This window comes from Panulirus ornatus, chromosome 4 (assembly GCF_036320965.1).
Source record: "Panulirus ornatus isolate Po-2019 chromosome 4, ASM3632096v1, whole genome shotgun sequence".
Classification (NCBI taxonomy): domain Eukaryota; kingdom Metazoa; phylum Arthropoda; class Malacostraca; order Decapoda; family Palinuridae; genus Panulirus; species Panulirus ornatus.
In genome coordinates this window covers 53,273,825-53,290,302 of record NC_092227.1, presented here as the reverse complement: position 1 = coordinate 53,290,302, position 16,478 = coordinate 53,273,825, and the positions used below count along the sequence as shown (strand labels likewise).

The 16,478-nt window shown below is 39.7% G+C and overlaps 1 long non-coding RNA gene across 1 annotated transcript in view; it reads right to left on the bottom strand.

Moving 5' to 3' along the window:
• LOC139764521 (uncharacterized) overlaps positions 1-16,478 on the bottom strand; it is a 137,457-nt gene that overhangs the window by 111,434 nt on the left and 9,545 nt on the right. The window contains exon 2 of the long non-coding RNA XR_011716397.1: positions 9,052-9,160. This is a non-coding gene — a long non-coding RNA (uncharacterized lncRNA). The remainder of the gene's footprint in view (positions 1-9,051; positions 9,161-16,478) is intronic.

Below are 16,478 nucleotides of genomic sequence, written 5' to 3'. Positions count from 1 at the left end.
TAGTATTCGAATAGTTATTTCCTATTAGCCAGGCCCATAGCCTAGCGGTAGCATTCCCGCCTGTGGCAGAGGGGTCCCAGGTTCGATCCCAGCTGAAGGAGGTTTATATGTTCTATGAAGGTGCGCGTTCATATGCACTTTATTCGTATATATATATATATATATATATATATATATATATAATCCGTAGCAAATTCCTAGGGAACCGTTTCTCCAGTAGTATATGATAGGCAAGTATCACATTCATTACCATATTCACTGACGCTTTGTAAAATAATCATCTCATCGGACTTTACAATTACAAACGCATCAAATTAGGTGACTGAATAGATCAAAACGAATCATATCTATAATCTACTTCAACTTACATAATGAAACAATAACGTACTATAACGATACAAATTGTCATGACAGCAGTGAAGATTTCTTTTAAATGATTAAAACAAGACCCAAAACTCCTTTCATAACAGATCAAAATAATAAATTACTAAACAATCTATAATTTTGTCGAGGATAAATGTTCACCTAAGACCGTTTTTTTTTCAATGAAAACATCCCCTTGTTCGAAGTTCAACTTCATTTGTACATCTAGAAATAATTACAATTTTCTTCTAATTACTGGATGATCATTGCTTCTGTAGCGATCTCTCTCAGCTGAAAAACATCAGGTTTTCTGAGTTCGTGCGTGATGATACACAAAGGTGTTGAACGACTTGATTCTATTAAGCACTGCAGTCTGAACACATATATTTGTTTACGGTCGCTGGCGTGAAAGCAGAGAACATCTTCTCTATGTTTAAAGAATAAGGATATGGGGAGATTTTTAGCAAAATGAAATTAAAGTCAACACAAGGACATAATTCGCTCAAGATCATTATCAACTTATTAGTTTTATCACTCAACCATAGTATTGAAATTTGAGGTATGATAACCTAAGGTATAATGTAGCTGCTGGGGCTGACAAGTTGATATATGCTACTTCGAAACAGGTTAATGTTTTGATGAAAGTGGTACGATGATTACAAGTTGTTACAAAACAGATATATACAGAAAATCTATTTATCCAAAGATATCAAATTTGAGCTCTGTATGTAGAATCTTGAATTGAATTTACTCTGTAGATAGTATCTACAGAGTATATAACTGAAACGAATAGTGCCAAGTGTCGTACATGTAGGTTTTCTACACATAAAAGTGCGAAACGGCATTTTCGCTTGATATTGAAATATCAAGAAAACTTTCGACTGTTGTTGAGTCCCCTTCCAAAAGTAAATTTAATGTGTGAATTCATGTCAAATATGCCTCTACCTAATCGACTTCAGAAAAGAAAAATAATGCATCATCAACATATTTTCTATATGAAATTGGCAAGACATTCTTCTGTTACCATGAGAAGTGGTTGGAACTGCTCCTACAAAACAAGCACATGATATGCATATCGTCCACCGCTGCTAAAGGTAAATCATTCCCGAAATCTTATGCTCTGTTCATGCCACCACAATCTTAATCACCAATCGCCAGTACAGCTTACCAGGTACACTGCACAGACTCCTACTTTTAAAATTCGAATGAATCACGTTTGTCCCCTTTGTCTTCACACAGTGACACTACACAGGCTATTCGCCAATCCTCAGGCACCTCACCTTTTGCCATACATACAGTGAATATTGTGCCTAAACAGTCAACATCACTACCACCCCTTTCTTGAAAAATTCAACAGCAATTCCATCTACATCTCCTCTTACACAAGATATTCACTACCTCTTCTCTTTTCACTAAACCACTAATTACCTGTCACCTTATTATCTGTTACCATTTCCTCATGTCCTCCAATCTCTGATACTCCCATCTGATCACTTGTTCTCTCCTCACATTCTTCCCTTCCTTTCAAAACATTTTCTTATTCTCCTTGGAGTTTTCCGATACTCTCTCACCCCACTCATGCACCCCATTCATGTAAAGGAAAGAGACGGAAAGAAAGACTAACTTCATATCGAGATACTGCTACTGGCTGATGAAAACCCCATTCCGTTTGGGAAGCGACACTCATCCTTGCATTACAAAAACAGAAAAAACATTGACGAATTATAAATATAGAGAACAAGAGGCACATAAATCTGATGGCAAGAAGTTTGCACCACTTCTCTCAGAAGTGCTACACACACACACACACACATAAACATGTTACATGAAGGAGCAAAACCCAGCGCTGCATGAGAGAGGAAGAAAGAAACACAGCTGCATAATATAGGAAAACTTTCTCTGAATAAGACAAAGAAAGAACTACTTCTGCACGCAACACAGCCACACGACCTTTGTATTGTACAAGATTAGAACATCTCGCCTCAAGATCTGGGAGATGAGAGAGAGAGAGAGAGAGAGAGAGAGAGAGAGAGAGAGAGAGAGAGAGAGAGAGAGAGAGAGAGAGAGAGAGAGGGAGATTTGCATGTATCATTAGTTCATACAACTAAAACAAATGCACCAAAGGTGATAAGGGAGTGCATTTGGAATGGCATTTCCAATTCCAATGTAATCTGCTGATCTGTAGTTTAGCATCTTCATTTTACTGTAAAAAAAAAACTTTTACATCACAATTATATTTTACTCTGTGCCTGATTGAATATTTTCTCGTAAATGAACAGTAGTTTTGCTGAAACGTGACGCATTTCAATGTAAAATGAAATAAAATACATGAAAACAATAGACTACCAAACCTTTTATAGTTCAAGATATGTTACTCGTTTTTTAAAAGTTTTCGGTTAAAATACTTTCATATTACAATGATATGCTATTCATATCTGCTTGACATAATACATTTGCGGAAATTTAATATTTTTGCTGAAGTTATGTACGTACGTATTACAGTGGAAAGTGAGATCAAATCATAATGAAAACAATCGACTCTTTTTTTTTTTCGCCGTTAAAAAATGTTATCGTAATAGCTTTTCGAATGATTTTCATCGAAAGAACACTGTTGTATTACAATAAGTTTCCATCCTAATCACCTTGAGTAAATACTTTAATGGAGATATGCATTATTTTTGCCGAAACTATCCGCGTTTCAGCGTAAAATTCCATAATAATAAATTGCAAACAATTTGCCTTCGACGCTCGTTGATTCAGGCAAAGTAAACCTCAGTCTTTAGGACGTAGTGCGTTTTTTTAGCGAGGATGTTCTGCAGTGAGCTTTATATGCCGTACAACATGTTCCATTACCCTCAAAAACTTGGTTCGACCTATGCACGGCGCATATCATAAATCAATGATCTATTGGCCAAAATTCAAGGGTCGACCTATACACGAGGTAGACATATAGACGAGTTTATAAGGTATACTCTTTATTCACTCAGATCTGACAGCTGGGTCATCCAATACGCAAGGCAGACTTATAGACGAGCAGATACAGTATATTTTGAATTTATAGTGAAAGGCGTGCAAGGAATAGAGTGAATTGGAACGATGTGGTATACCGGGGTCGACGTGCTGTCAATGGATTGAACCAGGGCATGCGAAGCGTCTGGGGTAAACCATGGAAAGTTCTGTGGGGCCTGGATGTGGAAAGGGAGCTATGGTTTCGGTGCATTATTACATGACAGCTAGAGACTGAGTGTGAACGAATGTGGCCTTTGTTGTCTTTTCCTGGCGCTACCTCGCACACATGAGGGGGAAGGGGGTTGTTATTTCATGTGTGGAGAGGTGGCGATGGGAATGAATAAAGGCAGACAGTATGAATTATGTACATGTGTATATATCTATATGTCTGTTTGTGTATATATATGTATACGTTGAGATGTATAGGTATGTATATTTGCGTGTGTGGACGTGTATGTATATACATGTGTATGTGGGTGGTTTGGGCCATTCTTTCGTTTGTTTCCTTGCGCTACTTCGCTAACGCGGGAGACAGCGACAAAGCAAAGAAAAATGAATAATATAAAATATATATATATATATATATATATATATATATATATATATATATATATATATATATATATATATATATATATGCAAAAGGAAGTCATGATAAACCTCCAAATTCATAAAGAAACAACTGCTCACCGACCCTTCGGTAAGACTGATTGAAGCAATACAGTTAAACCCTTGAAACATTCTCTTGCTACAGGTCCTGACAACATACCAAACTTTCACTTAAAACACTTTGGCCCATCTGCAATAAAAGCACTTACAGATATCTTACTTACAGGTATACCAACCTTTGGGAACATCTGGGAACTAGCTAATGCACGTAATACCAGTCCTCAAACACGCTATATCACGCGACTGCCCCTCTCCTGCCACCTATATAACATCTATCCTCATCATCTAAACCGAGAAAACTGATCCACAGCAGAAGCAAACGAAACATCTCACTCTCACAATGTGAGAAGCAAACTTTCCACCACCACACTATACACTGACCCAACTCAACATATCCTAACCCTACTCCTGCACAGTAATACTGGAAACACACATCAACAAAGCATTAGACGCTGCACCCCGACGCCTCCCTACACAAGAATTGCTTGGCACCACACTTAACAATAATGACAAAAATTAGTTGGCCAGTCTCATTGCCGGCAACTACGGCAGCGTCACTCTCAATGGCTTCATCTGGAGGAAACTTAGAATCTAAGATGGAGTTTCACAAGGATCAATTCTTTCTCCAACTCCCTTCATTGTCCTGTTACATGACCTTCTATTACCTCATGCAAACCAAAACATGAAGGTCGTTCCACATGCAGATGACCTCACAATCATATTACAACCTGACAAAGAAGTAACAGCAGATATGGAACACTGCGTTACACACTTAGAACAATGGCTCACCAAGAACAGATCGTCTGCATCTCTAAAGAAGTCTTCAATTACTAAATCCCAGACAGAAAAATCAAACTCACACTTTCCATTCATCATGAATAGAAAATCGCTCTTGAACAAAACGCAAGTCATTATAGGCATCACATACGACACACACTCCTCATATCAAGAACGTCAATAGGGAATTATCACATACGACTTATCGTCCTCAAAACACTAGCCACCACCAGGCTTGGACAAGAAAAAGAATCTTTTAATATCCGTTACAAACAATTTATCCGCTCCGCTTCAAACTACTCCTTACTTGCCCGGTCCTCTCTAAAACAAGTATAACAGCTGCAAGCCACAAAAAATAGTGCACTCAGTAATGACTGGCTGCCACAAAACACTAAACATCTACATAATGAAACCAAGATCCTCCCAGCACAGTCCCACCTCAATGTGCTCGGCACTCAACTCTCTGCAACAGAACTAACTATACCCCTCCCATCCGAACTACTACATAACTAACCAATAACCACTAAGTAGAAACAAAGTACTTATCCCTGCTTCACACTTCAGCAGCCTTAATTCACAGATCCCTCACCTCCAACAAATAAAACACTAACAAAATATGAAATAATCTTACAATCACTTAATACCATCCCGCCCAACTCAGTCATACTTGAACCCACCTACAAAATACCACACTCATTAGACAAACACGAATCACACTATACATTTATCTAATTTACCTCCTTCCAAAACATCTTTTTATCATCCCTAAAATTTAACGATACTTTCTCACCCTAACTCTCATTTACCCTCTTTTTCACCTCTTGCACCTTTCCCTTGATCTGCCGCTTTCTTTTATACATCTCCTAGTCATTTGCACTACTTCTTCTCATTCGCTAACGATCTAATTTCTTCATCCCACCACTCACTACCCTTTCTAATCTGCCCACCTCCCACCTTTTGAGCAAGCCATCGCTGCTTCCCTAAATATATCCCATGCCTCCCCCACTCCCCTTACGTCATTTGCTCTCACCTTTTGCCATTCTACACTCAATCTCTCCTGGTGCTTCTTCACACAAATCTCCTTTCCAAGCTCATTTATTCTAACCACTCTCTTCTCCCAAACATTCTCTCTCTTTTTTTCTGAAAACCTCTACAAATCTTCACCTTCGCCTCCACAAGATAATGATCAGACATCCCTTCAGCTGCCCATTTCAGCACATTAACATCCAAAAGTCTCTCTTTTACACGTCTATTAATTAACACGTAACGCTCTCTGGCCATCTCTCCTACTCACATACGTATACTTATGTGTATCTCTCTTTTTAAACCAGGTATTCCCAATCACCGGTCCTTTTTCAGCACACAGATCAACAAGCTCTTCACCATTTCCATTTACAACACTGAACACCCCATGTACACCAATTAATCCCTCAACTGCCGTATTACTCACCTTCACATTCAAATCACCCATCACTATAACCCGGTCTCGTGCACCAAAACTACTAACACACTCACCCAGCTGCTCCCAAAACATTTGCTTCTCATGATCTTTCTTCTCATGATCAGGTGCATATGCACCAATAATCACCCATCTCTCTCCATCCACTTTCAGTTTTACCCACATCAATTTCGAGTTTACTTTCTTACACTCTATCACATACTCCCACCACTCCTGTTTCAGGAGTAGTGCTACTTCTTCCCTTGCTCTTGTCCTCTCACCAACCCCTGACTTTACTCCCAAGACATTCCCAAACCACTCTTCCCCTTTACCCTTGAGCTTCGTTTCACTCAGAGCCAAAACATCCAGGTTCCTTTCCTCAAACATACTACCTATCTCTTTTTTCTCAACTTGGTTACATCCACATACATTTAGACACCCCAATCTGAGCCTTCGAGGAGGACTCCTTCTGTTTCCCCTTTTAGAAATTCAAATACAAGGAAGGGGGCTTCCAGCCCCCCGCTCCCGCCCTCGCCCCCTTTAGTCGCCTTGTACACGCTGGGAATACGTGGAAAGTATTCTTTCTCCTCTATCTCCAGGGATGTATATATATGAGAGAGAGAGAGAGAGAGAGAGAGAGAGAGAGAGAGAGAGAGAGAGAGAGAGAGAGAGAGAGAGAGAGAGAGAGAGAGATACATACATACAAACATAGATAGATAGATGTGTGTGTGTGTGTGTGTGTGTGTGTGTGTGTGTGTGTGTGTGTGTGTGTGTACAACAGACAAAAGACTGACAGACAGAAATGAAATCTGTAAATCTACAAAGAGGAATTAAGAGGCACCTATGTCGGAGAAGGAAGTAGATAAAGATAAATACAAGACGGAATGGCGAAGAGGTTGCCGAGAGTCAACTGTAAACAAACGACGGAAGTTGTCATAGGAAAACCACCTGGGAAGAAACATTGAGGAAAATTAATATGTGAAGGGAAAAAATAAATGAATTGATACTGTGAGTCATAGTGAGGAAAACACTATGTAATTGATGAGGGGACTGAGCGAAGACAAAGGCAAATGTAGGGAATGGATAAGAAAATGTTGACAATTCTAGTAATAAGAAGGGTCTCGTAGTCTACGTTTACGTTTTTCTCTACACCGGTTTAATGAAAACCAGATTGATGTTAAGTTCTTATCATCACCTTTATCAACGAAGAGTATAATCATTAACGACAATTATCATGTCTCATTATCACCACTATCAGCAATAATGATGTCTTTGACTACACTGATAATGGCTACACTAGAATTCTAAATATGATTATAGTATTTCTATGTTGTATGTTTTTAACTATTCTATTTACTTAGATCTAGTAAACAAAAGAATCCAGATATTCTTATCTTCTATTATAAAAAGTAGATTCTGTAATAAGGGACTTCTGGGGCAGGAAATATATAAAGAGGGAAGTGATGATGAAGCTATAAAATTTGACCAGAAACAACTACACACCTACCGTTCACTCCAACTGATACACGCGATGCGACGAAAACTTGAAGAATTCTCTTGCTAAAGACCCTTACAACAATCATATCACAACAACCTGACACCACAGTAGCAACAATAGAAATACAGCTCTCTACTACATAATTGGAACAGTGGCTCACTCAGAACAGAACGTTTGCGTCTCTAAGGAAGTCTTCAGTTATTCTATTTGATCCCAGGCAGACAAACCCAACCAGCGCCCTTCAGTCACCTTGAATGGACAATCACTCCTACTGAACAAACATCAACCATTGTTATCATCACGTATGATAAACACACGACACTCGCTCCCGGCCTCACTATTAACAGAAAGGCAACACACTAAATCCCCTCAGAACTGACACCAGAATAATTGGGAAAAGAATCTTTGAACATCTTTTACAAACAATTCATCTGCTCCACTTCAAACTACGCCACACTTGCCTGATCCTCTCAAAAGCAAATATAAGAGCTGCAAGCCATACAAAATGATGCATTCGGAACAGTCACCGGCTGCCTAACAACCACAATCATTCAACACCCTTATTGAATCCGATATCCTCCCAGTACAGTCCCATATCAACATGCACAACATAACTTTCTGCAACAGCACTATACCCCTCCCAGCAAATACCAATCCATAACTAACCGCTAAGCCGCAAGTAGAATACTAAGTTTACCCCTGCCTCACACTTCAGAGCCTCTACTCACAGATTCCCCAATCCCCAATCAGAAAAACACTGACAGAACACATACACATTGAAATGACCTGGCATGCACTTAAAATCAACCCTCCTAACTCGATCAAACTCCAACCCACCAAAAATACACCCATCAGAAACCACACTCCCCAGATACACACGAGTCACACTCTCCTGTCTATGCTATGGGCATCTTCCATCCCTTCAACACTACAGTAACAGTTTATACCCACGATGCAACTATCATAACCAAGATACCAAGCATCTAATATTCACTCCCGCTGCAATGTCTGCACAGACACGTATAGACAACATAGCCATGCTTCATAACCTGTGGCCCATACTGATTGACGTGGCTGGTATCTTGAACGCTGCAAGAACCTCATACTGGTGGAGGCGACTCCTGGAGCAGGAAGTGCGTGTATATATATATATATATATATATATATATATATATATATATATATATATATATATATATATATATATATATATATATATAGTGTATGTAAGTGTGTACATGAAAAAGAAGAGAAATAACATGTCTAAATCTACAAAGAGGAAATGAGAGGTACTTACAAATGCCGGGGAGGGGAAATGATAAAGATCTTAATGGAAGACGGTATGGCGTAGAGGCTGCAGGGAGTCAACTGTCAGCGAACGAAGGAAGTTGTCATAGGAAGGACACCTGGGGGAGAAACGATGAGTTAAATTAATATATCAAAGAAAGAAAAATATTGTATGCCATAGTGAAGGAGAACTATGTAATTAACAAGGGGAAGACAAAAGGAGGTTGTAAGAAATGGAAAGGAACACGTTAATGATACTAGTAATGATAATGGTCTTGTAATCTACAATTACATTTTTTTCTACACCAGTACAATGAAAACCAGAGCTATGAATAATTCTATCAGGACTGATTAACGAAGAATATCATCAATCGATTATCATATCCCTATCAGCAATGAATATGTACATGATTATATTTGCTAATAACTATACTTGAATTCTGAATATACTTATTTATGCTTATAACATCTTTTTTTTATGTATTTGATTTACTTAGGTCAAGTATAGGAAAACTAACTATTCCTACTTATTGATATGAAGAGTAAGTTCTGTATCAACCAAGTCTTGCGTGACCAAATTGCCCTGGACGTTATCTCGACTGCACTTCTTGCACAGTGTGGCTGCAGAATTGAATTCTCAAGTGGAGAATAATGTGGCAGGGAAAAAGACATTTATTATTTGGTGTGACCAAATGGCACTTGCGACTTGTAATCCTTTGTGCTTATAATTTAGTTTGGTACGTTGGCCAAGATGTTAAAAGGAAATACAAAATACGAACAAGCTTGCTACATTCTTGTGTTGATGTAGATAGTGGAAGTCTGGTAGAGCGGTCACTCTGTCGCTTTTGACAAGACGATGAACGAGGAAGAGACTTTCAAATAAATGACAACATTAACAGGACTAAAGGCGATACATTCTTAAAGATTATATGTGAACGTCTTTCATATCCCAGCTTCAAAGTGATGCTAGTTTCCTCGAGAGAAGGTACACATTTTTACAAATTTAGCTTCATCGTCTATTGCATGCTACGGAAAAACATTCAATTGTCAAAAGTGATTCAAGAGTTGTAACTGAAATTGGGTATGCGAGCTCCTCATTATCTAAGAATTCTAAGCCGCCCTCTGTGGCGTCTTGCCGGTATCATGAACACAGAGTTCCCTCCTGTGCGAGACAGAGATGGGACTTATTTTGTTGCATAAAATGGCAAAGTATCTGTCTATGTACGGGCCTCTGTTATCATGGTTTCATAAATATTCCGCAGACCGTCGCTGCCCCTTCCATGTTGAACATCTGCTTCGACTGCACCATTGCTCCAATTTGGTCTGAATCACTGACTACCTGTGAACTACTAACACCTGAAAAGTTTTTTCTTAACTACAAGGTTTGTCATCCACCTAAAGACGTTTTAGCTTTGAGACATGTCCTTTGAACGAGATTATTAAAAGCTCCTGCAATGTCGAGGACCAAGGCGTTGTAATATAGTCCTATGTCATCAAAGGACTTCTTGTGTTTAGAGTAGCTCACTATTTTCTTTTTGTCTTAATCTAAAACATCTTTAAACAAAAGAACATACTTAAGTCTTTTGACTAACAAATTTCTGAATGCTTCTCCAGTGAGAAAAAAAAGTTCTATTACTTCATAACTCCATACAAATGAAATACTAGTGTATTATATATTATATTATATGCAAGAATTATAGTCACTTTAGGTTGCTTAAGTTTGGAGAGAGAGACATAGGGGGACCTAGTTGCTGTGAACATCTCCAAGAATGTAGGGGCTTCTGTCGGGATTTACCCACATAAGCTGAATGCAAGAGCTTTCTACATTACCTCGTATGATAACGGTAATGGTGATAGTGTAGGTAGGAGAGCCAGAAGTTGGGGATACAGGAGGGGGAAGCTTCGGGTCTTGAGTTTGCATCTGACTTGCAAAACAAGTTCGGGGAGCTAGGCCTTATCTCCACACTGGTAGCGACAGAACCATCAGTTCTCTTGAGAGGTGGGATGGAGGAATCTGAAGCGAATCTATGTTGCTCATTAATAACGCTCCAATATGCTTTACCAGACGCCGAACGTCTTGACAGTTTTCACCTTATATCGTCCCGTCACTTCCTTTTTTGCAGATTTTTCATCCTATTCCATTTACTTTCGTGAATTGCCATCTAAGATCAGCGTTTGTTGATCTACTCATAGTCATTACGAAATGATAGTTTTCTATTACTTTTCATTCTCCAATAATAGCCAACCAGAGTTACCTTCACGTTTCACTAGGATTAAAGCGAAAAAAAAATAAAAACCGTAATATTTTATCAAAATCGCCAGTTTAAACCGCGTCCCAGTTTTAATAACAGAAGGAAAGTTAGGCTCAGTCATTGCTAGGATTCGAGAGCTTCCAAAATATCTAAAATTAGATAGTGAATGTTACAATACTTTCATCGATGTCAGGCTCTTGCCGCTGGAAAAAGTTTTCATGAAAGCAAACTTTGAAGTTAACGAAATGGCAAATGAAATACGTAAAAAGAAAAAAAAATAGATTGTCGAAAATTAAAAGTTTTTGAGGTGAAGCACTTTCAATTTACAGAAGTCAGTTGTTCAATGATATGAAAAACTTTAAGGCTACAAAACTCAGCGGTACAAAGAAATTAACAAGCACACAGCTTAGAGGTTGAGAGAGAGAGAGAAATAAATACTAGCTTGCGAGGAAAGAAAGATAACGGTCGACCTGAGTTGCCAATTGTCACATAGTAAGCATATGACGCAGTTGCTTAGAGTGCACGTTCTACGTAATGACTGAGGCAGTCCATTAGCTTTCTTTTGACACATTTGATGAGGACCACTTAAGTGATTTAGCGAGCCTGGGCAAAGAGGGGAACGGGGGATAGTTTCTTTCTTTTTCGTATATCTGGTATCACAGAGACTTCAGAAACTAGACGTTGATCTAAATTTTCTATTACGATGCTTACAATACTTGATGCACAGGAAGTCGATGCTTTGTCATAGATCTATTAGAATGATCCCCAGACACTGAAAAAATCAGAATCTTTAACTTTGCTCCAAAGTAGAAAAAAAAATTTATTCTATGAAACTTAGATCAAATGATATTAAAATCAGGTGCTTAGAAAAGTGCCCTTTATAGCCACTATGTTAGCCGTCTCATATACTGTACTGTGTCTGTTCCGTCTTGAATATTCACGAGAAACCCCTCAACATATGACGAGGCTTCCTTTCTAAGAGTACTAACGTCTCATATCAGATATGGATGGAAGTTACGAAGTTACTTGTGGTTGATATAAATCTAAAAACAATCGGCTTCGCGCAGCTACAGTTACCTTTTGGAGTGTCATTATACAATGACGCTCGGTAGTCGGGCGCATACCGTCTTATCTATCCTACCGAAGATTGTGGTTCCACCAGTTGTTGATGGACCAAACCAGTGTCACCATAACTAAAGTTAATAATTACCGATCTCAGTGACGAGGCTGAGTACTCTGGGAATCGCAAACGCTTGGCACATGTTAATACAATACCTAGCTCAGCGCTCCATTAGCTGACGGTTATTAAGCATTGAGCTTTAATGAGCTACATGATAAACAATTTGGAATTATTAGTTGATAGTTATTTGATAAGCAATAGGAGTGTGTATACAAGTAAGCAGAACAATAGTAATGTCATGTATAAAAATGATATGGCACTGTGTCGATTATATAGTACCTTCCTTTGAATAGAAAATGACTCGAATGTTGAACGTCAACATTTCACGTGTAAAACAACCAAAATGACATAACCTAAAGCGTTAATTTCCTGTATCAGTTGACTGTGGAAGAGTTACCATTATAAATGTACGGGAGCAAGACTGGGAATTGATTGGCCAGTCGATACTGAGGATGTTTGGATCGAGGAGTAAGGAAGAGAAGGAAGACAATACGAGATCTGGTTTTGTAGTTAGTACAGCCTCCGAGTACCATTTCAATATATTTGTTAAGTGTAATTTCTCGTGTATCTTAGGTATTGTGCATAAGTAACAGCCGTAGATTACTACCGTTCTTAACTTCCAGTAATTACTTAATTTTGTTCTAGAATTAATTTATGGGACTGCAAGCTGTATATATATATATATATATATATATATATATATATATATATATATATATATATATATATATATATATATATATATTTATGGATCTGGAGAAGGCATATGATAGAGTTGATAGAGATGCTCTGTGGAAGGTATTAAGAATATATGGTGTGGGAGGAAAGTTGTTAGAAGCAGTGAAAAGTTTTTATCGAGGATGTAAGGCATGTGTACGTGTAGGAAGAGAGGAAAGTGATTGGTTCTCAGTGAATGTAGGTTTGCGGCAGGGGTGTGTGATGTCTCCATGGTTGTTTAATTTGTTTATGGATGGGGTTGTTAGGGAGGTAAATGCAAGAGTTTTGGAAAGAGGGGCAAGTATGAAGTCTGTTGGGGATGAGAGAGCTTGGGAAGTGAGTCAGTTGTTGTTCGCTGATGATACAGCGCTGGTGGCTGATTCATGTGAGAAACTGCAGAAGCTGGTGACTGAGTTTGGAAAAGTGTGTGGAAGGAGAAAGTTAAGAGTAAATGTGAATAAGAGCAAGGTTATTAGGTACAGTAGGGTTGAGGGTCAAGTCAATTGGGAGGTGAGTTTGAATGGAGAAAAACTGGAGGAAGTGAAGTGTTTTAGATATCTGGGAGTGGATCTGGCAGCGGATGGAACCATGGAAGCGGAAGTGGATCATAGGGTGGGGGAGGGGGCGAAAATCCTGGGGGCCTTGAAGAATGTGTGGAAGTCGAGAACATTATCTCGGAAAGCAAAAATGGGTATGTTTGAAGGAATAGTGGTTCCAACAATGTTGTATGGTTGCGAGGCGTGGGCTATGGATAGAGTTGTGCGCAGGAGGATGGATGTGCTGGAAATGAGATGTTTGAGGACAATGTGTGGTGTGAGGTGGTTTGATCGAGTGAGTAATGTAAGGGTAAGAGAGATGTGTGGAAATAAAAAGAGCGTGGTTGAGAGAGCGGAAGAGGGTGTTTTGAAGTGGTTTGGGCACATGGAGAGAATGAGTGAGGAAAGATTGACCAAGAGGATATATGTGTCGGAGGTGGAGGGAACAAGGAGAAGAGGGAGACCAAATTGGAGGTGGAAAGATGGAGTGAAAAAGATTTTGTGTGATCGGGGCCTGAACATGCAGGAGGGTGAAAGGAGGGCAAGGAATAGAGTGAATTGGAGCGATGTGGTATACCGGGGTTGACGTGCTGTCAGTGGATTGAAGCATGGCATGTGAAGCGTCTGGGGTAAACCATGGAAAGCTGTGTAGGTATGTATATTTGCGTGTGTGGACGTATGTATATGCATGTGTATGGGGGGGGGGGGGGTTGGGCCATTTCTTTCGTCTGTTTCCTTGCGCTACCTCGCAAACGCGGGAGACAGCGACAAAGTATAATAATATAATAAATATATATATAAAAAAAAAAAAAAACATATATATATATATATGGGGATAGGGGATTAAGAATACTTCCCACGTATTCCCTGCATGTCGTAGAAGGTGACTAAAAGGGGAGGGAGCGGGGGGCTGGAAATCCTCCCCTCTCGTTTTTTTTTAATTTTCCAAAAGAAGGAACAGAGAATTGGGCCAGGTGAGGGTATTCCCTCAAAGGCCCAGTCCTCTGTTCTTAACGCTACCTCGCTAATGCGGGAAATGGCGAATAGTTTGAAAGAAAAGAGATATATATATATATATTTATATATATATATATATATATATATATATATATATATATATATATATATATATATATATATATATATATCCTGTATTATGAAGAGGCATGTGTAATATGCCAAGATGATATGTACCATACTCGATCACATTCATATGATTAATACTAATTTATAACAAATTCATTTACGAAAACTGTCATTTATTGGAAAGAAAATAAAAGTATACAACGAAATTATTTCCCTGGCTAACAGACATTACTTAGGCACTTAGTTCAAACATCTTATGATTCTTAGGCAACCTGCATATAATCCTCCACGAAGACTACTATATCTCTCTCCCGTTTTCACACATGCGGACACACACTGGCCACTTACCCCCACACCAGCGAACATGCTTCGTCCAGCCGTAAAGTTCATAATGAATACTAGCCCTAAAAATAAGTCAATAACGAAAATGCTTCGTCTAGCCGTAAAGTTCATAATGAATACTAGCCCTAAAAATAAGTCAATAACGAAAATGCGCCATTAGAATGGAAAAGAGAGATTTTGCACACTTTTTCTCAATACTCAATACGGTGACTGGTTATTGGCATGTATTGCACAGCAAATCCCAACCAGCGTACGGTTGAAATTTTTCTTTGCAGTTGGAACATGACAGTGCAGACCACTGCCATAAAGGCGTCTTTTTTTCTTGTGGTTGGGTGGCAGCCCAGTTGTGGTTGGGTGGCAGCCCAGTTGTGGTTGGGTGGCAGCCCAGTTGTGGTTGGGTGGCAGCCCAGTTGTGGTTGGGTGGCAGCCCAGTTGTGGTTGGGTGGCAGCCCAGTTGTGGTTAGGTGGCAGCCCAGTTGTGGTTGGGTGGCAGCCCAGTTGTGGTTGGGTGGCAGCCCAGTTGTGGTTGGGTGGCAGCCCAGTTGTGGTTAGGTGGCAGCCCAGATGTGGTTGGGTGGCAGCCCAGTTGTGGTTGGGTGGCAGCCCAGTTGTGGTTAGGTGGCACCCCAGTTGTGGTTAGGTGGCAGCCCAGTTGTGGTTGGGTGGCAGCCCAGTTGTGGTTGGGTGGCAGCCCAGTTGTGGTTGGGTGGCAGCCCAGTTGTGGTTGGGTGGCAGCCCAGTTGTGGCAAGATGGTAGCCCAGTTGTAGCGGGGTGACAGCCCAGTTTTGGTACGGTGGCAACCCATTTGCAGGTCGGCAGATAAGGGCACAGCTGTAGTTTTGGGTCGTTAACTTATTGCTTGCAGGATTTGGTTATCTTAATGTACGGTTATGGCTCAAGGTCTGCCACAGCTAGACCAGGTCGCAAGCGAACCTTCCTCCCGCCATCACCTGAACCATCAATATACTGTGCTGAAGCAGCATACCCTCACTTCTCGTTGGGGCAGCAGTTAAAGGGTGACTGGTCTCCCACATCCCAGCAATCCTGCCGCGGGGTAGCAGTGACATCTAGCGTTGGCAAGCGTGTTTGCTATACTGTCAAAATACCGATAGTTAAGTGTGATATTGACCCAATCATGTGTTGACTGATTTCGCGCTGTTACTCCAACGGCGAATAAAATTTTGTTGGCTTGCTGCACTTTTTTCACTAGCAGCTCAGTCACAAATGTTTGCGTAACATCTTGTCACTAATGAACAATGATACACGTCGTTGGAGAAATGCATTAACGTATTTATGATTCATGGATATTATTGAAAGAAATCA